Source organism: Hyaena hyaena, unplaced genomic scaffold, assembly GCF_003009895.1.
Source record: "Hyaena hyaena isolate Hyena2069 unplaced genomic scaffold, ASM300989v1 scaffold_275, whole genome shotgun sequence".
NCBI classification, from domain to species: domain Eukaryota; kingdom Metazoa; phylum Chordata; class Mammalia; order Carnivora; family Hyaenidae; genus Hyaena; species Hyaena hyaena.
The window spans coordinates 1,508,212-1,531,055 of NW_024080908.1; positions in this window are offsets into that span (position 1 = coordinate 1,508,212).

A 22,844-nucleotide genomic window follows, 5' to 3' on the forward strand; every position below is an offset into this window, starting at 1 on the left:
GCAGTCAGACAAGAAAAAGAAATAATTGGCATTCATATTTGTAAAGAAGCTAATATTCACAGGTTACATGACACTATACCTAGAAAATTGTAAAGATTCCACCAAAAATTTACAAGTGATAAATGAATTCAGTACAGTATCAGGATACAAAACTAATACCCAGAAATCAGTAGCATTTCTATACATAACAATGCACTCACAGAAAGAGAAATTAAAATAACAACACCATTTACAATTGCACGAAAGAGAATAAAATACCTAGGAATAATCTTAACCAAAGAGGTAAAATACCTGTCCTCTAAAAACTATAAAACACTAAGGAAATAAACTGAAGATGACACAAACAAATGGGAAGATATTGCATGATCATGGGTCAGAAGAATTAATATTGTCAAAATGTTCATATTACCCAAAGCAGTCTATAGATTAAATGCACTCCCTACCAAAAATACCAACAGTATTTTTCACAAAACTAGAACCAATAGTATCAAACCATAGAAGATCCCAAATAGCCAAAGCAATTCTATGGAAGAAGAACAATGCTGGAGGTATCACAATTCCATATTTTCAGACATACTACAAAACTGTAGTAATCAAAACAGTATGGTAGTGGCACAAAGATAGACACAGATCAATAGAATAAGATAGAGACTCCAGAAATAAATCCACATTCATATGGACAATTAATCTATAACAAAAGAGGCAAGAATGTACAGTGGAAAAAAGACAGTCTTTTCAATAAATGGTGCTGGGAAAACTGGACAGCTCCAGGCAAAGCAATTAAACTGGACTATTTCCAACACCATACACAAAAGTAGACTTGAAATGTATTAAAGGCCTAAACGTGATACCTGAAACCATAAAAATCTTAGAAGAGAGCACAGACAAGTAATCTCCCTGACATTGACCATAGCAACATTTTTCTAGATAGATCTCCTAAGGCAAGGGAAAAAAATACAAAAAGAAACTCCTGGGACTTCATACAATAAAAAGAAAAAGCTTTTACACTGCAAAGGAAACCATCAACAAAACTAAAAGACAACCTACTGATTGGGCGAAGATATTTGCAAATGCTATATCTGATAAACGGTTAATGTCCAAAATATATAAAGAACTTATGCAACACAACACCAAAAAGATGAACAATTTGATTAAAAAATGGGCAGAGGACCCGAACAGACATTTTCCCAAAGAAGACATACAGATGGACAACAGACACATGAATAGATACTCAATATCAGTAGCATTTCTAAACATAACAATGCACTCACAAAAAGAGTGAGTACACACACACACACACACACACATAAAGAATAGACAAAAAGAATCAGAACTATAAATACAGAGAGCAAACTGATGCTTGCCAGAGGGGAGGCTGAAGACTGGACAAAATGGGTAATGGGGACAGAAAGATACAGGCCTCCATTTATGGAATAACTGAGTCACAGGAATGAAAAGCAAAGTGTAAGGAATATAGTCAATAATATTGTAATAGTCATGTAATGAGACTGACGGTAGCTACCCTTGTGGTGAACATAGCATAATGTATAAACTTGTCAAATCACCAAATTGTATATCTGAAATTAATGTATCATTGTATATCAACTATACTCAAATAAAACATAAGAAAAAAATAATCCAGAACATGAACGCTAGCATTAAGACTTCCAATATGTGATTAATTAAATCATTACTGCTTAAGAGTGTTTGAATCAGGGCTTATGCTATTTGGAATGCAAACAAACAGATACAGAAATTGTACCCCCCAGTAAGCTACTGTGAATAAATGGAGAATAAAATGCAGAATAGGATGTAGGAGGTTGGACATGGGGCATGAAGGAACCCACCATTTATAATGTTGGTTCAGGTTGACCATTCATCGTGGCCGTATATAAGACAGAGAGAAGGCTGGTCTAAAAGTGGCCGTTCTAAAAAGAGAGGTGAGAAATAGGTTTAGCTATAATCTGTAGACCCTGTAGACTAAAAGTCTGAGAACTTGGAGCTATGCAAGTTTAGAAAAGCTGAATCTGAGCCATGAGTTCTTAATCTGGGTTTCCTTATGTTTGGGGCACCTTGCGAGCCTATTAATAAAATTCAGAGCATTGGTGTGTACTTGGATGGGGAAACAAAATTACCATTCTTTTCACTAACCCCTAAGTGAGATTCAGCATTTCCATTAGTTATAAATTAGACCAAACCCACAAGGCAACCTATAGTTGGATCTGTGTGATTCTATTTGTCAGCGATAGAATACACAGATATTTTTCAGATCACGTTATAGTTATTACGGATGTCTCCAATTCCATTTCAATTCATAACTACTTTGAACTTTCAGTAGAGCCCGCAGCTAGATACGGAATTGATTTTTACTATCTTCAACATTAATTCTCAAAAATTAATAAACATTTATAATATCAGAAATGTGCTTTTAATGATTTTCACAACTGCATTTCAATCTGATTTTCCCTGTAATCCGGTGCATTTTATTTTATTCACTTAAAGACATTACCCTGTGTCTATAAACTTCACCGAAATTCCACAGGGATTTGTGGCATAAAGAAGGTTAGGAACATTTACCTGCAGTAAAATTAGCTTAGCGAGCAAGGAGATGGGGAGACAGGAGATTTAGAAAAAGGACTGTGTGGTAAAAGACAAATGTTGCCTCAGGCCACTCCCTAAATTCTCTGCCCTACAGAAGGGACAAAGGTATTTATTGTGAAGGATCATCTGGGAAACAGCTGGGGACCAAGAAGTGGATTACGGTGGTGTTTCCACACCCCAAACTATTGTTTATAATCGCCTTAAACCGAGATGTCAGTGTGAAGGCTGAAGGGATGAGCTGAAGTCAAAAGCTTGTTGCTGGGAGCCTGGAATTCCAGACTCCAAGACTCTATGGGGACAGAATTTATGGCTCTGGAGTGCCCGTAAATAGATTAGCAGCTTATCAAGTTAAAAACATTTTTTTAAATACCAGTTTTTTTTATGTTTTTTATTTATTTCTAGGAGAGAGAGAGACAGCGTGAACAGGGAAGGGTCAGAGAGAGAGGAGCACAGAGCCCGACGCGGGGCTCGAACCCACGAACCGCGAGATCATGACCTAAGCGAAAGTCGGACGCCTAAGCGACTAAGCCACCCAGGCGCCCCAAAAACATTTTTTTAAGTTTATTTATTTAGAGAAAGGCAGAGAGCGCACGAGCAGGGGAGGGGTAGAATTTTTACAACATTTTTGCTCATTTGTTCCACTGTTACTGACATTTACTTTTTATACAGAAGAGTCTTACAAAGGCACAGATCTCTAAGTTTCCACAAACTGAGCACACCTCTAATTTCAGCACCCAAAGTGAGGAAGGGAGAATTAAGAGCACTCGGAAGCCGCCCCCTCCCCTGCCCCAGGCTCCCTTCTGGTCAAGCTCCTCTCTTCTGACTTCTAATAGGGGAGCTTGGTTTTGCCTCCTGCGGTAATTTCTATATAAATGGATCATATAGGCTGTGCCCCGGTGTCAGGCTTTTTTGTTAAGTTTGGGAAACTAATCCATGTTTTTTCATGTTGTGGTTGGTTTGACTCCATTGCTGTGTAAGGAGAGGTTTTCAAAGCGTGACCTAAGGACTCCTAGGTCCCTGGGAACTTTTCAGGATGTCCACAAGTCCAAAGCATTTCATCTGCCTTTTCTCTCTCATTCTCTAATGCGTGTAGAGTGGAGTTTTCTGGAAGCTACATGGTACGTGATGGTATTCATGCATTCCCGTTTAAAGTTTTTTTTTTTTTTTCAGTTTTAATTTCCACTACGGTAAGTATTAATAGATATAACCCACATAAAATCTCCTTGGGTGGTCTCCTGGATGGTCAGTCGGTTGGAGCCTCAGACTCCAGAAGTCACGATCTCACAGTTTGTGAGTTCGAGCCACATATCGGGTCTCTATTGTCAGCACAGAGCCAACCTCAGATCCTTTGTCCCCCTCTCTCTGCCCCCCCCCACCCTTGTACTCTCTCTTTCAAAAGTGGATGAATGTTAAAAACAAAACAAAACAGGGGGCCCTGGGTGGCTCAGTCGGTTAAGCGTCCGATTTCGGCTCAGGTCATGATCTCATGGTTTGTGGGTTCAAGCCCCGCGTTGGGCTCTGTGCTGACAGCCAGCTCAGAGCCTGGTGCCTGCTTCAGATTCTGTCTCCCTCTCTCTCTGCCCCTCCCCTGCCCACGTTGTCTCTCTCTCTCTCTCTCTCTCTCTCTCTCTCTCTCTCTCAGAAATAAATAAAACATTAAAACAACAACAACAACAAAAAAAACTCCTTGGGTTCTGCAATCATTTTTTAGAAAGCAAAGAAATCCTGAGAGCAAAAAGCCTTGAGAACCATGACTGTAATTGTTGAACCATCTGACAATTTATTTTTCTGGTGCATTGATGAGTATTTGCATCTTTTCCAGTTTGGGGGCGATTATGAATACTGAGTTTCTATGGACATGTGTTGTGATGAACATACAGACCCATTTCTGTTGGCTATACATACCTAGCAGTGAGATTGCTGGAACATAGTGTCTATTTAGTCCCTAGATAGTTTTCCAGAATGTCTGCACCAATTCGTAGTCCGCCAGCCGTTGATAAGTTTCAGTTGGTCTACATTTTCACCAACAGAAGGTATTGTTTATCATTTAGCTCTTTCATAGATCATGTAGTGGTATTATATCAAGATTTTAATTCACATTTCTAGGATGACAGACAAAGTTGAACACTTTTATGTATGTATGTTAACTATTTAAATATGTTTTATAAATGGTTCGTGTATGTATTTTTATACTGGGTTGTCTATCTTTTATTGATGTATAGGTGTTCTTTTCTTTTTTAAATATTTGTTTTCTACATCTAGTGAAATGATATGCTTTTCCCTCTCTCTCTCTGGTGCACGCGCTCTCTCTCTCTCTCTCCCTATAAACGTGCATTACATCAATTGATTTTTAAGAATTAAACCACCCTTGGGGTGCCTGGGTGGCTCAGTCAGTTAAGTGTCTGACTTCAGCTCAGGTCATGATCTCATGGTCTGTGGGTTCGAGCCCTGTGTTGGGCTCTTTGCTGACAGCTCAGAGCCTGGAGACTGCTTCCAGTTCTGTGTCTCCCTCTCTCTATGACCCTCCCTTGCGCATGCTCTCGCTCTCTCTCTCTCTCTCAGAAATAAATAAAATATTAAAAAAAATTTTTAAATAATAAAATAAAGAAAATTCTAAAAAAAAAAAAAAAAGAATTAAACCACCCTTGAAAATCTGGACTTACTCTACTTGCTCATAATACATATCCATTTTTATATATTGCTGGATTGGATTTGTTAATTCTTCAAAAGGCCTTTGCATCTGTGTTCATGAGAGAAGAGAGAAAGTAGTGAAATTTTTCTTTCTTTCTTTTTTTTTGTAATGTTCTTTGCAGTCAAGGTTATGCTGGCTTCTTAAAATAAGTTGTAAAATGTTCCCATTCTCCCCTTCTCCGGAAAATGTTGTACAACATTGGTCTTATTTCCTCCTTAAGCATCAGAAAGAATTTATTCATTAAATCATCCAAATTAGGGTTTTCTTTTTTCCCCCAGTTATACTGAGATATAATCAACATGTAATAGTGTATTATTTAAGATGTATAACATAATAATTGGACATATGTTTATATTGTAAAATAATTTCCACAATAAAGTCAATTAACATCTCATGGCTTGTGAGTTCAAGCCCCCACACCCGGCTCTGTGCTGACAGCTCAGAGCCTGGAGTCTGCGTTGGGTTCTGTGTCTCCCCCTCTGGCTGCCCCTCCCCCACTCGTGCCCTGTCTCTGTCTCTGTCTCTGTCTCTCTCTCTCAAAAATAAAAATAAACATTAAAAAGTTTTAAAGTATGACTATAATATGAAGAACTGTTAATTAGGTATCAAAATTGTTTACTGGGTATATTTAAAGATAAAACAAGGGAACATGATTTAAAACAAATTACCACCAAGTTAGAATCTGCAGGCTGCAGCTACTTCCTCCAGGAGAGGGGGTAACGAGGGAATACAGAGGGGCGGGGACGATGAAACAGAAAAGTCTGGGTAAGCGGTGCCATGGGCTGCAGCCCACACCTCAGGGGGGGACACGGCTCAATGGATGCTGGGGTCCTGGATCAAGACCCCAGAGGAGCAAGCTGGTCTTGTGAATCTCCCCTGATTTCGGAGCTGCACTTCCACAAATAGGCTCAGTGTATCGGCCACAGAATGTTCTGTGACTTGACTTTCCAGAGAAGCAAATATCAATCATGTGTACAGAGAACAGCTAAATGGCAGAATTACTGTCTTCTAATCAACAATAGAAAACTGATTGCAGATGGTGCGGAGGTCCACGCCTTGGGTGACTCTGAGGATGATTGCCGGCACGTCCAGCCCAAGACAGGGTTTCAGGCAATCAGGGTTTTGTTGTTATCTGTGCTTCTTTCTCCTGGGAGAGAAAACGAAATAAACTGCTCGCTTACCCATAACTGCCCTTCCAGGCCATTGTTTTGCTTTCTGCATCCACATCAGGTGGGTTTTTTTTTTTTTAATCATCATTATAAGCATCAGGCATTTACGTAAGTGATGTGAGTGGCGGGGTGGCAGGCGTGACAGTCCTATGCCGTAACCATGAATATACCACTTACTGCCTCCACCAGCACTTGAATTAATGATTTAGGCTAAATGCTCTCCATTTCCACACACTTCCGGTGGAGAATTTTAATCTGTTGTTAACACGGCCACCCGAATGATCATGTGTTAAAAGCTAGGTCAGAGTACGGTCACTTCTCTGCTCAAAACATCCTGCTGACTTCTCTAGTCTTTCTGAAGAGAAGGTGATGCTGGGGTCATAGCTTTCAAGCCAACATGAGACATAGCATCTTCCTGCCATCCGCAGGTCCAATGACGGCCACCTTTGTGCCTTGTTTTCAGCTATTCTGTCCTCACTCCCTGTCCTAGCCACAGAGCCTCCTCTGTCCACAAAGCCAGGCAGGCTTGCTCCCTCGAGCCTCTGGACTTGCAGCTGTCTGTTCTGGAATGTTCTTCCCATCCACATAGCTTTCCTTCACAACCTCCTTCAGACTTTTATTGAAATATTATCTTTTCTTAATCAGACTATCTCTGCCATTCTTTTTTTTTCTATTTTTTAAATATTTATTTATTTTTGAGAAAAAGAAAGAGATGGAGCATGAGCAGGGGAGAGGCAGAGAGAGAGAGAAAGAGAGAGAGATACAAAAGCCAAAACAGGTTCTAGGCTCTGAGCTGTCAGCACAGAACCTGATGCAGGGCTCAAACTTATGAACCACGAAATCATGACCTGAGCTGAAGTCAGGTGCTTAGCCAGCTGGAGCCACCCAGGCGCCCCTGTCCCTGCCATTCTTATTAATGTTCAGCACCTGCTCAGACCTCCAGTCCTTACCTGCTTTCTCGTCTGATGCCCCCCCCCACCAAGATCTGGGCTCCACGAAAAGACAGAGCAAAGGGATTTCCATCTCTTTGTTCACTGCTGACTTCCCGGCCTCTTCCCGATACTGGGCTCAGAGGTTACTGACAAATGTTTACCAAATTAATAGTCTGATGAATGAACGATGTGTGATAAACCTGGACATTTCACCTAATCATCGGCTGGTTAGAAGCAAGTCTTTTATGTCTTTGTACCTGAACTCATTCCTCCATAAATAAAGGTTGTGATGTTCCCATCTAACTCATTGCTCTTTTACCACTGATCATGAATTCCTGTTTACAAAGGCCTTTGAGTTTCTGAAGAAAAAGCATCGAAACATGAGATGTTTGTTTTTAGAGGTAAAAGTGAAAACAGCTTTTGTCTAGGGGGTCAGAAGCCCGGTGTTTAAGGCACGGGTGAGTCATTTTGGTTATCACTTCATACTTCATAGTAACATAACCATGACTTTCTACCACACAGGATTGTTGTGAACCCTGACGGAGAGTGTGAAATGTAATAGATACGCAATAAACATTAATTTCCTTTTTCTTTATTGTTCTATCAGTCAGGCCAAAAATAAGAAAAAAGTTATACTGTTAATGCTGATAATATTAATAGAAGCTATTCTTATACTGTCTTTGAGTGGTTAATTTAATTCTAAAATACCAACATTTTGGTGATTTTAGTTTAGGACTGATCATCCTAACTCACTTTTGTCACTATTGACTCCACCCACACCCTGCCTATACACGACTCTCCGTGAAGGTCAATCCACACTTTTCTTACACTATTTTAACAGCACCCCAAAGTTCAGGCTTGATGACAACTGAATCAGGGACACTAGATACTGTCACTAAATTACTTTTACCACTAATTCTCTCTCTAATTGATAAAAGACTTATAAGACCTTATCCTTGACCTTCAGGAGCTCCTGCTATATTGAATTACATAAAAAGAAGTGCATAATACAGGAACTCATTAGAATAGAGTCTAATAATTTGATTATTTCCAGATAGGTTTCTCTGTGCCACATAATAGTCATAACAGGATCTGTCCATCACGAGTCCTCTGGAAAAATCCACAGAGACTCACACATCACAAGAAATTCAACCCCATTTATAATAATTTTCCTGTTATTGATTACGAGATGACAACTCTGTGCTTTATATGGATTTTGCACAAGTTATTGACATTTATTCCACTGACAAATCCCATCAGGATACATTTTCTGGCCAGGACAGCAGGGTGGATGGGGTGAGAGAATTCACATGCATGTCAGGAACTGCAATTGGCAGAGAGACGGGCAAAAGTATAAAGATATCATTTAGAGAAATCTTTCCAACATCCCTCCCCCCCACTAATATTAAATGATAACAGGTAGTTCTGAAGAAATTGACCTCTTAGGGGCCCTGACAGCCATAATAATCCCATGCATTTGTCTTAAAATCTATAAAATGCCTTTCCAAACTCTGTGCAGTAGCTAAAAGTGGTCATTTCTCCCATTTGACAGACAAGAAGACAGGTGTGAGGATGAGCATTGGACTTGCTGAAGTTTGCGTCCTGAGGAAAGACAGAACCCACGGTCAAGTTCTGAAGGGTTGGGAGGAAGGATGTTTTGTAGGAGTAACCCCAGGGGAACCTCGGTGCTTGTGATCCCCAAATGTAATCTCTTGGGAAAAACCACTTGGCCTGGAGAATGTAACAATAGTAAAGCAAACAATGTTCCGGGCATAAAGGTTGGGTCTATTTTTAGTCCAGTGGAATGTGCGAGGCCACAGTAAGTCTGAAGGAATGTGTTTTGTATGATGAAGAATAAACTGAACTTATTTGGTACTGATTTCTTTTATCCACGCCCTCACCCTTGAGTCCCTAAGACCGTTTATGCTTATTAGGGCTCTGTTGTCCTGGGCATCGGGAAGGAAGAAACAGATGACAAAGTCAAACAAAAGCTAAATGGGAATTTTTCCCTTCGGTGTTCATATGGTGGCGCCTCACAGACTTTGGAGAGTCCACAGGACGCCCAACCTTGCGGTTGCCGTGTGCAAAAGTCAAAGACTTCCTCAACTATTGTAGTTGCTGCAGCCCCCGCACCCCCAGGTGTGGTTTCATACTTAAGGGTGAAATCAGAGAGTTTGAGAGGCAGAGAAAACTTTTAAAAATAAGCAGTCCCTGGGTGGCTCCGTCGGTTGTTGAGCGACTGACTTTGATTCAGGTCATGATCTCAGAGTTGGTGAGTTTGAGCCCTGCACTGGACTCTGCTGTCAGCACGGAGCCCGCTTCGGATCCTCTGTTCCTGGCCCCTCCCTGGCTCATCTCTTTCTCTCAAAAATAAATAAACATTTAAAAATGAGTTATGGAACCTAGATTCTAGACGTATCCTTCCTGTGAACTGTGCATCCTAGTGTCATTAAGTTTCTTTCCCAGGCTCCGTTTGTTTTGTTTTGTTTTCCTGGAAAACGGGGGGTGAGGTGACAGTGAACTCAGTAATTGCCTGGTTTAAGATGTACCGCTGTAATTTGATGATACGCTGTTTTGTGGAAAACCTATGGGCTGAATATAGTCAGTTTGTCCAAAATGTAGAGTAAGGACAGTTCCCTGAGTTTCCTATTTGCTCTGAGCAGATACACAACCTTGGTATCCATTCAATCACTGTTCACACTCAGTGAAAGTTTCCTGTGCCTTCTGAGGAAAATAATATATGTCTGACCTATTTCTGGTATTGTTATGTCCAAACTCTTCAGAGTGAGTTAAGAAAAAAGAAACATCTATCTTTTCCTCAAGACATACGCTGACATGTGATGGGGAATTATAACAAATACACACATCAACTTTTCTGCAATGCCTACAAGTGTGGATGGGGGCTTTGCAAAGCCCCCAAACATTATGCATGCCTTCACAAGTGGTTCTGCAGTGTTCCAGACTCAGACCCTCCAAGGCCTTCATTTCACAGTTGGAAAGCAGTAAAATGACATAAAGTAAAAGTGCTTACCTTCTTGTTTGTAGAATATATAAATCACTCCCACAAACTAATAATATAATTGACAAAACACTTGGAGAGGTTGTCTACAAAGAGCAATATGAAAATGGCCAAGAAGTACATGAAAAAGTATTCAGCATCTTTAGATGTCGGAAAAATGCACATGGAAACCCAGTGAGATGGCTCTAGGCACCCACTGGAATGGCTAAAATGAAAACATGCTGACAATACCAAATGCTGGAGATGATGTGGAAGAGTCAGAACTCCCAGAGGCTGGTGAAGGGAATGAAGAATGGTACAACCACTTTTGCAGTTTTGTTTCCTTTAAACTAAAAAATACACTTTCCCTGTGACCTACTGTCGCAAGATTGTCACATAGAGAGTGGTGACACCGAGGCTTTTCTTCCCAGGAAGCAACTTTATCCCAGCTGGCATTGCTCAGTAAGGTTCATACCCAAAGAACTGAGCCCCAGACACCACATGGTGTGGCTTTTTATATGTTTTTTACTTCTTTGTCTCTGATATATGATAACACACAAACATGCAGTCTGATTAACGTGGTCTCATGTTACAAAGTCATGAGGGATATTGTCACATGCACGAATAGCAAGTTTGCCTGGAGATGCTCTTTTTTTTCTTTCCTTAGGGAGGGGACCCTACCACATTATCACTTCCACTTTTAAGAATTGACCCGAGAGAAATGAAAAGATATGTCAACACAATGACTTGTACACAATAATAACCAGAAGCTGGAAAGAAATCAAAGGAATGCCGATGACAATAGATAAATAATTGTAGTCATGTTCATACATTGAAATATGAATTAATTAGAAGTTAAAAAAAGAATAGACTAATAATACATGCAATAACATGGATACACATTTTGAGCAAACGAAGCCTTAGTGAAAGATTATGTCCTCCACGATTCCACTCATATGAAGTTCTAGAATGGGTGGGACTATGTATGGTAGAGAAAAATTAGACTGTGTGCCTCAGGAGGCAGGGTGGAGATTGACTGGAAGTGGGTAGGAGGAAACTTTTAGGTGTAAAGGAAGCATTCTGTATCCTATCTGAGATGGTCATTATGTGAGTGACTATATTTATCAACATTTATCTAATTCTCTACCTATAATATAAATTGTACCTCAATTAAAAAAGAATCTGTGCCTGGATTCAATGTGATTTTTCTCTTGGCCACCTCTCTGGTCTCACATCTGACCCCTTGGCTTCTAGCTCCCAGTGTCCCAGGCACCATATTCTTCTTGTTCCTCAAACCCACCAAATATAGCCACTACTTCTTGGCACTTGCTGTTGTCTTCCCAAATACCTTCAGGGCTTGCTTCGTTGCTTTTTACAAGTTTCTGCTCACCTGCCATCAGGTGAGAGACCCCTACCCACTCTCTTCAAAATATCTGTTTCTCCCCTTATCTCAGATGCTGTATGACTTGACTTTGTGTTTCTTCTGTAATATCAGATACTGTATTGTGTGTTAATTTGTTTATTTGCTTCTCAGACTAACCTGCAAGTTTAATGATGTAAGAGTTTTGGTTTTTCCTCACTGTGCCCCTAGTACTTAAAACAATGTCCGGCACAGAATAGGCCTTCAGTAACCACTTGTTGAATGAGTGGATAAATGAATCCCTTCATGGTTTAATTTGGAAATATATTATCTTCTGGTCTAAACGTCTCTAGGAAACTCTCTCCCATTACTTTAAAATCCTTTTCAGGGACCAGGTGGCCCAGTGGTTAAGGCGATGGACTGCTAAAATCCTTTTCTGCAAGACTACATTTTTTCTCTCTGCAAGCGTGTCCCCTGCCTGTAGCATGTAGGATTAAATTATTTTATTGTCATAAAGTTGTTCCCTAACCCACATTTCAGACTATAGTTTTGTTGGTTTACTGTGCCTTACAGGCAGGCATGTATGGGTCACACACACAGAACTCAGGACTATGTGCTATGTATTCTCTCATTATCTGAATTCAGATAATGTGAGCTTCAATCAGATGATTAAGTTGTAGATTCAATTCATTTGCTAAATTAAAATGACTCAAGGGTGCCTGAGTGGCTCAGGGGGTTGAGAGTCTTCAGCATCTGACTCTTGATTTCGGCTCAGATCGTGATCCCAGGGTCATGGGATCAAGCCCTGCAGCGGGCTCTGTGCTGAGCATGGAGACTGCTCAAGATTCTCCTTCTCCAGGGGCGCCTGGCTAGCTCAGTTGGCTAAGCATCCGACTTCGGCTCAGGTCATGATCTCACGGTTCAGGGGTTAGAGTCCTGCGTTGGCCTCTGCTGACAGCTTGGAGCCTGGAGCCTGCTTCAGATTCTGTGTCTCCCTTTCTCTCCACCTCCCTCCCTCGCTCATGCTTTGTCTGTCTCTCTAAAAAATAAACATTAAAAATAAGGCTATCTCCCTCTGCCCCTCTCCCCAGCCCACATGCTCTCTCTCTCTAAGATTAAAATAAATCTTAAAAAAATAAATAAATAAAATGACTAAAATGATTAGGCTGGCCAGGCTTTCACATGGCCATTCAACTCTTACATGTTCAGTTTAAGATAGAAAGACTAACACAGACATTCATGTATAAAAATAAGTTATAAATATTTAAAATAGTAAAGGAGCTGATATTTTCACTGGAGATGGAGGATTGGGCAGTGGCTATAATTGATGGAGAACCTTGGTTGACCACCCAGGGACATAATTCATCATTATTAGGAAAATGAATGGCTGCATAAGTACAGTCCTTGCACTAAGCGTCGTATGCTCAAGATTAAATTCGATAGATTGCTATTAATCCCAAGTATCTCAAGTCACTTTGCATTTCATAATGAGCTCTGGGATCAGGGAAGTGGGATGTCAGATTGAATCTCTTCATTACGCAGAAAGATCCTTCTTGAACAATAACCTGTAGGTGAGTTCTATAAAAGTTTTGACCTAAATATCTAAGTTGGTGGCTCTATGAAGACAGATGGGCAATGGATCAAACATGGCATGTTATTTAAATATATCAGAAAAATATTTATAATTTGGTCATATCATGGCATGGGTACATTCTGTGTTCTGTTAAAATGAAGTAGTTACAGTAATGGATAACATTAGTGAATATTTGCTTCAATGTGACTGACATTTTCTGAGCATGTGTTGAGCATTAGGCAAGACATTATGGATTTGAAATGAACCAGATGTTGTTCTCATGCTTAAAAAGAACACAGGTGAGAGGGAGACGTGAGATAAGACAGACACACACGCAAATGAGTGTTGTACTTGAAGTCAAACTTTGAAACATACCCTAATCACATGTAGCCAACAGTCAGAAAAAGCAAAGGCGGATTCTACCTTCAAGGTTTCATCTGAGTCTTATAAGATATTTAAGATTTAAGACAGATGAGGCAATTTCATCCAGAAGGGACACAGTCATGACAAAAGGCACACAGGAAGGAAACTGTATGTACCTTGGTAGGAAAGTGCTAGCTCTACTGTGAGATGAATTTCTAATTGGAGGGAAAGTGCAAGGAGACATAAGGCTGGGAAATTTAAAAGGAGGGAAAGTTGATGGAGGGCTCAGATCAGATTTTATCACATTTCCCTTGGGGAACCACAGAATTCTTCTAAGGGCAATAGCGACACGGTCAGACCTGTGCAATAAAAAGTTGCCTCCACAAAGTTGTGTGGGAAGGAGAGAAAAAGGTGCCCTCCACAGCTAGCTGCAGATACTCTGAAAGGTAATAGTTCTACTGTGTGTTACCAAATATTCTACACTCAAAAGGGCAGAGATCCATCTGTATGAGTGTCTTTATACACAGGAGAAAGCATTTGCACACATGCCCCACGTTGGTTTTGCAGAGAATCGGCAAATCTGAGGGGGAGAATATTATAATGATCAAGGACACGGGCTTTAAATCAGACAAAAGCCTGGTTCCCTCAATAGCTGTATAACCTCGCTTCAGATACTTAAACTCGCTAATAGAAGATGGAGTTAAAGACAAATATTTACAGTTTGTTAAGCAGTGAATATAATAACTCATTTGAAGGATTTAACAAAGGCTCTGGCCTCTTGCAAACAGGCAATAGCTTGGAACTGACAATACTTCTGTTCTATTTTTACTGTCGTGGCCAATTTGAGCCCTACCCCAGGTCAATAAGTGTTTTGGTGATCGCATTTATCAGGAGCACCTCAAGGTCTACAGAGTCAGGAAGAGAAGACCCGTGCTCTTCATGATGATGGTTTTACAGTTTTAACAAAAGAAGACCCACACAAAATACTGCAGTCCATTCCAAGTTTCATTCCCAGAAACTCCTTCAGTGAGTAAACCTTTTCCATCTCTCTTGCAGCCTCACTATGGACTTCCTAATTCATTCTGCTGCTTGGGCTCAAGAACGGTCTTCAAAGCATTTCAGCCAGCCAAGTCCATCAAACATACTGCTCCCGACCACTCGAGGGTTAGCCCACAACAGCATCTATGACTCATGGAAAAAGTGAGCCGCAGAGATTAGATGTGAGTTTTTAATTTTTTTACAACAGGATTTTGAAAAACAACTTTAGCAGGAACAGTAACATTTACAACAAATGAAAAATAAAGCAAATTAAGGAGCTCAGGAAAGATGAGGAGGGTAATTTGTCCTCAACTCTGGCTGTTGATTCAGTGCGTGCTTGGTGCCAAACAGAGAGGACACAGCCAAACCTACTCACTGAAAACAGTAATCCGTGAGACAAAATTGAAGAATGAAGAATCAGAGAGGTCGCCATAACACAGAATCATTGAGAGGGTTTAATTAATCAGAAGGCTTTCATTATAGCAGCTCATCTGAAACAGATCCAATGATATGGATGCTGAAGAAACATTGGCCCAGATTCCACTGTAGTTGGGAAAGGCCAGGTTCCACAGCAAACACCTGGTGTTTGCTCCTTTTCATGCCCTATATTCCTCAGGTACCAGGCACTCCACTCACCCATTGACCTGTTGACTTCTAAGCACCCTTGCCCAGAATTCTCTTTTCCCTCATGATAACTTACAGAAATAATTCTTACAAAGTTTCACAAAACTCCCAACTCTTTCCAGCAGCTTTCCCAGATGCCTCATGTTCTTGGTGAACACGACTGTAAGATGTTCCTGCTAACACGTTAGCACTGATATCCCTTTGCCTTCATAAAGATCTGATTCCCTGAGTATACTGTACGATCTTAGAAATCAGGAAGCACAACTTTTATATTGTTGTGTCTTCTGAAATACTGGGCACAATGTTTATTGCATCATCCTTGGGACTGCAAAAGGAAAACGTCCTACCTATGTAAATTTAGGTATGCTATTTTACCTCTTGGAAAGTCCAATTCAATTCCTCATCTGTAAAACTGAGTAGAATGTTAATTGCAAAGAGTCTTTGCAAGAATTAATTATAGCATTTTAGGTAAAGTACTGAAAATGGCTCTTTACCTCATGGGTGTGCTGAGTGAAAGGTAGCTTCAATACCTTCTGTGTTCTGTATACTTGAGATGTAATAATTATCTTCTCTAGGTAACTCATTTGGATTAAGCATTCAATTTGGTCTCCAATTAAAAGCAAGGCCATTGTGAGAAAGAGGACTGGGATACTTAATGAGTGATCTGCAGGAAGAACAGCTCTTCTTTTTTTTTTTTTTTTTTGGAAAATTTTTAAAATTTTTTTATTTATTTCTGAGAGAGAGAGAGAGAGAGAGCGTGAGCAGGGGAGGGTCAGAAAAAGAGGAAAATAAAGAATCTGAAGCAAGCTCCAGGCTCTGAGCTAGCTGTCAGCACAGAGCCCAAAGTGGGGCTTGAACCCACGAACTGTGAGATCATGACCTGCGCCAAAGTCGGACGCTTAACCGACTGAGCCACCCGGGCACCCCAAGAATAGCTCTTCTTAAACTAACATATCATCACCACTTCCACTTGTCTCTGTGAGCAATTTATACTGCAATGACTCTCGTATTATTACCTGTTGGCCCCTCTGGACTTTACTGCAATGGTACATATCCAAAAATTGTAAAGATTTTCCAAGGTGCTTTCACTAGACATCTGCATAATTTAAAGACCATTTTAAATGGGAAAATGTGAGCTTCGTTTTAGTCAAGTGAACTGGTGAGCCTTTGGGGCCCTTCCCAGCTCTGTGATATGGTGCCATTCATAGATCGTGTCTTCCTAAACATGTTATCTGTAACATGGGTGAACTTCAATTACAGATCAACTTAGCATGCGATCAGTAACCATTAAGATCGACCATCAGGCAGGCAAATACAATTATATTCCATTTAACTATCAGAGCATTTTGAAATCATCTGTATAAATCTTTGGTTACAGAAATTATGTTGCATATTGTTACTGGATCGGATAGGGGTCGATTATATATATAAATAAAGAGGATATGTATACTCTATATATCTCCTTTCTGAAGAAATGGCCACTCTTTCCTTAGTGACCTCTTTGGATGTGACACAAAATTCTTTTATAGCACCGACAATACTTCTTGCTTCATGGGGGCAGGAAACAACTAACATTTATTCATCCTTTAATGCCACTCTTATTGCCTAACACAATGCTGGTCCGTGGTGGATGATCAATGAATGTCCATTCTTTCAATCAATTAATACATTTTCTCATTTTGTTCCTACTCTATCCCTAACTTGCTTTGAGCATGTCATCAATCTCTCTGGGTCTGCTTCTTCTCTGAAATTCTATCATTTATGAAAACAAAGAAGCAGAATGAAAAGAGACATTAGATACAATGGATTTGACCTTGGGACACTCACAGAGGCAGGATGGTCCCGGTTCTCAGCTTTCCAGATCTCACTTTTTTTCTCGCCCATATTATTTTTCTCAGTACAGACAGTGACAGCATTAGTAAGAGCAGAGATAAAGCCACCATCATTATTAGATCTTGGTGAGTCCAACAGGTCCCTGAAACATGCAGAGAGTCAGATCTGCCTTGGCTTTAATAGGGTTACAGAGCGTTACTGGACCTCACCCTCTATTTTTTAATGGACTGATTACCAGGCCCAGGGATCAAAGACTCCTGTTGCTCATCTTTACTCTTTTACTTTAATGACTTCTGACACTCCATCAGGCTGTCCTGGTGACCAGATGGAGCTTTGATTGCCATAAAGGGTGAACTGATAGAAAACTCACCAAGCTCTGTGATGTCCTAGTATGAACCTAAGAGGGTTTGGGGAGGAGGAATCTCATTGTCTCTGTTTAAAATGAGCCATCTCTAATCCTTATTTCACAGGTAAGGAACTCAAGACTCAGAGACACAAACTGTTTCCTTGTCAGGGCCACTGGTCAAGCAGGAAAGCAGAGTTTCCTTAAAATATCAGGAACACAGATTTCTTCAGAAAAATACTGCTTGGTGAACATGAATCTTTTAATTCCATTCACACAGGTGCTCCTACCAGAATCTTCGGTGCTAATAACCTTCCCTTAGAATCCTAACAGATATAGAGAGACAAAAGGTAGGGAAAAAAAAAGCCTCCCCAACTTTATCCTTGGCTGTTCAGTAAAACACAAAACACAGAACTTCTCGGTAAAGCTGGGTTTGAGACTGTGGCAGAAATTTTGGGCCAACCTGGGACCACCTCAACACTTCACCCTAAATGTGGACATTGGCTTCAGTGGGAAGAGTAGGGTCCAATTTACTCATTCGAAGGGCAAGGAACGAGTTGGAAAATGGTCCACCTTCAGCACCTAGGGGAACATCTGCCTCCTTGTCAGCTTCGTGATTCAGGATGAAGCAAGAAAAGCACTTATAAAACTAGGGCTGAAAGTACAAGAGCGAAAGAGAATGAGAAATGTGTTTGTGTTGACATTCAATTTAAAAAACATACTTCAGGGGCGCCTGGGTGGCTCAGTCGGTTGAGCGTCCAACTTTAGCTTAGGTCATGATGTCTCAGTTCATGGGTTTGAGCCCCGCATCGGGCTCTGTGCTGACAGCTCAGAGCCTGGAGCCCGCTTTGAACTCTGTGTCTCCCTCTCTCTCTGCCTCTCCCCATCTCTTGCTCTGTCTCTCTCTCTCTCAAAAATAAATAAACATTAATAATAAATGAGGCACCCGGGTGGCTCATTCAGTTAAGTGTCCGACTCTTGACTTCTGTTCAGGTCATGATCTCACGGTTCATGATTTTGAGCCCCACACTGGGCTCTGTGCTGACAGCATGAAGGCTGCTTGGGATTCTCTCTCTCTCCTTCTCCCTCTTTGCCCCTTTTCCTCCTGCCTCTCTCTCAAGATAAATAAATAAACTTTAAAATAATAATAATAAAATAAAAAGCATACGGCAAATGAAGTTACCACATAGAGCATGAGGCTCTCAAATTTCAAGGCAACCACACCTGCTCCCTGAGCTGGAACAAGAATAGATGAGAGGCAGGAAGCATACACTCCAATACGCTGCTTTGCGGGAAGTAGAGCAAAACATCTCTTCCGTGGAAATGCAAGGGAGGAAGATCAGTGCCTCCTCCTGGAAACTTCCAGAGAAGGTCTTCAGCTCTCACGTGTGCTATGGAAACAAGCCTCTTTCCACGTGTTTGTCATCATTCTTCTCATTTATGGTTTTCACAACATGGAGGATGATCTTCCTCTCAGAAGAGTAAATCATGCCACCAACTGTCTAGTGGAACAGTTAAGGAACTTTCTCGTAGCTCCTTAAGAAAGTCATCTGTGCTTTCTGTGCCTCAGTTTCCTCTTCTATAAATTAGGACATGATGGTAATGGCTGTGCAAGGCTTTTGTGAAGGTTAAATGGGTTTATCTCACAAAACACTAAAAACTGTTATTATTTTCTTCCTCATTATATTTATCCCGCTCTGCTTCTGCCCTCTACCCTGGCTCAGTACACAGTACTGATGTCAGCAGGTGCCACACTGCCACATTTCCTAGAGGGGTATGGGCTCGAGGCTGGAAGTACTTAGCTCATTAATTTAACACCACCCAGGGGCACCTGGGTGCCTCAGCCGGTTAAGCCCTTGATTTCAACTCAGGTCATGATCTCCCAGTTTTGTGTGTTCAAGCCCCATGTTGGGCTCTGAGCCTACTTAGGATTCTCCCTCTCTCTGCCCATCACCTGTTCATGCTATCTCTGTCTCTCTCAAAATAAATACATAAACTAAAAAAAAAAATAATAATTAACACCACCCAATAGATCTCAGCTGCCACGGGACACAAAGACTCCAAATGGCCATGGTTTTCACGTCCTAAGCCTCTCTGCAAACCTGACTTAGGCTGTGGTCTTGTGGAACTAGCTGCTGATCATCTAGAACTGATGCACTAGAGAAAAGGCATGGCTAGAAAGACAAGCTGCTGATTTAATCTTTGGGAAGTAATCACAGCAGCCATGAAATCATAATAAGAGACTGCGTGGAAAATAAGAAAGCCAGACAAACACGTGAAGAACATCTATACTGGGGCTGTAGCCTTCAGCCTTCTACTATAGATCTTGAGCCAACCGTAAATATTGCCTCATCGTTCCCACAGCAAACTTGAGAGGTGGTGGGGGTGAGGAGATGATACAGCATTAGAACTGAGTCACTGTAGCTTCAAGATTAACTGAATCATCCAAGGTCGCACAACTGGTTAGTCGCATAGATACTAAGAGAACGCAGGCTCCAAGCCCTGCTCAATTCAGCTGTGGTGATGCTTCAGAAAGCCTTCGTATGGTCAATGCAAGGGTGAGCTTTCAAGATTTGGTCTTCAGAGAGGAAATGCCTTTTTCTGCTCACCTCCCTACTTTTACTCTTGGCGATAAGGCCCTGAGAAAATAGAAAATGCTGTTAGTGTTAGAAAAGTGCCAATTTCAGCTAAGCTCGGTTGAGTCAGTAATGCAACGAAAGGGGGTCAGTAGACAGATGAAGAATAAATAGCTTCCAAGGTTCTCTGAATTTGAATTTATGGTCTATAAAGCTCCATCCATAAAAGGGAGAAGAATTTGGACATAAACATTATAGACAAGTTCTGCCCAAGGCTTAGTCATTAGCAAGGGAGTTTTTCATAAATGTAAGGTTTGGGGTGTTTTAATAGACCTACAATGTTTCAAATAGTCTGGAGGCTCACTAAGTGGGTGGCAGGAAGCAAAAGAACTAATTAGATGCCGTCTCTCACCTCATGAAGTTTAGATGCCAGAAGAGGGAAAATTAGACCCTAACGGTTATCTGGTGATACAATTTAGATTTTTTTTTTCTTTTTTCCTCATTACATTTATGTAAGACCACATTATGTATGCCAGATAAACTCAATCCTCCCTCATGCTATTAAACACACCAGCTACTGTATTCCTTGAATTAATGAGCTCTTTCTTTGTGAAGGATGTTGGTTTTTCAGTGACGTTGGAGTACATAAAATGATCCCAGAGCAAGCAATGGAAGGTTGGCTTTGTTTCCCAAGAGTCTACAGATGTATTGAAAAATACGTTTTATTTGCACTTTTTTTTTGGCCTTTAAAGTATTAACACTGCAATGAGGAAAATATGAAAAAGAAAAAAATTATGCAATATCCCATTGATCTGACACCTAGACAGAGTCTTTTTGCAGAGCAAAAGCAAAAAAAAAAAAAAAAAAAAAAAATCCCACTTGACTGTGTTTATCCCAGTAGTTCTCAAGTGGCTTGACCAACGTTGCCTTTTTTGCCCATAATTCACATCTTCCAGATTATGCGTATTCTGCAGGACCCACACGCGGACATGCTGCTCTCGTCATTTCCCTACTTCCACTTCCAATATCCAAGTGTGCCTGTCTGCTGTGGCCAGTTCTCTGAGGAGGGCCAGGAGCTGGTCTGACAAAATGTGCAGCCCGGGTGCTGCGAGAATGTTCCATGCTCCCCTTTGCATGCTGGTATTTTGCTAGGGGCTTTCTTGAGATAAATTGAAAGCAAATAAGAAGTGATTTGAATGGACAGGGTTGAGGTCTTCAAGGAAGCTGTTGGAAAAAAACATCATATTGTTAATCAATTGGAATCTAATCTTAGGTTTGCTGCTAATTGTCTGTATGACTTTTGAGAAGACTTTCTATTCTGGGCCCAAGTTTCCTCATGGGTTGCAATGACAGGGCTGGAGCAAATGTAATTTTCTCTGATTGGAAATTACACCAATGCATCAGCCGATGGCAAAGATGAATTTAATCTATGATGAACTTGTTGTGGGATTCTTAGTGGAAGCACTTAAATTAGACAGGGACACTCTGAGCATTGGGTATGTTTGAATGACCCCCAAGATTCTTCTGGGGTGATCCAATCGTTTCTAGTACCTTCCCAATAGGATCCAAGGTGTTTTCACTGTGTTTCTTCTGGGATCAAAGTGTTGACAAAACCCTTTACATCTATGGGTTTCCTGTGTCAGGAGACTCTGAAATCTATACTGCGATTCTCTGATTATTTTCTTTTTAATTTAAACCCACATTGAAAATAAGTGATCAAGAATAAATCAGGACAGAATAAGACCATCTCCTTTAAAGTTAAATGGGGTGTGGGGGTGGAGAGGGAGCAAGAATGAGACGGAGGAGGAGGAAAGTGATGAAGAGACCTGGCGTGATTAATTAGCCAGTGGGCAGATATATATTCATCCAACAAGAAGAATATCATTAAGACTGGTTTATAATTAATTGCAACAGTAGACTTGATTAAAAGGAATTTCACACACCCACGCGCGCACACACACACACACACACACACACACACATTCCATCACATAAGGAATTTGGAAATTATTTTCAAAACATGATTTTCGTGCACCTGGGTGGCTCAGTTGGTTAAGCACCTGACTGGCTCAGATCAGAATCTCGTGGTTGGTGAGTTCAAGTCCCACATCAAATGAGCTCAAGTTCCACTTCGGGTGAGCCCTGCTTCACTCTCTCTCTTCTCTCTCTCTCTGCCCCTCGCTCACTTGTGCTCTCTCTCTCTTTCTCAGAAAAAATTATTTTCTCCCCACCCATCATCCCAGGACAGGGGAACAAAGAAAACTGTTTACATACAGAGAGAAGGGAAGGATGAAAGTGATAGTCGACCCAAGAACGTGGATATCCTGGTGCTGGAGGAGAGAGAAGCAGACAGGTAAGTGCAAGAAACAGGTAAGTGGAAATCTGGGGACTTAGATAGACCGTGAGAGTTGATGGGGAAGAGCATCATCACAAACTCACGCTGATATTGAGAAAAGTACTTGGTTAATCAGATGAGTAAGTGTTTAACAATCTCACTTTGAAAGGTTTTGGAAGGTCCCATGGCCAGCCACCTTTCTCCTTTTTCTGTGCTCAGATTTCTTTTTCAACATAGTCATTCATTCATTCTGCCATTTATTCAACACATCTGTTTTTTTTTCTTTCTTTTTTAAAAAAAAGTTTATTTATTTATTTTGTGGGGGTTGGGGGGGGCCGAGAGAGGGAGAGAGAGAATCCCAAGCAGGCTCCACACTGTCAGTATAGAGCCTGATGTGGGGCTCAAAC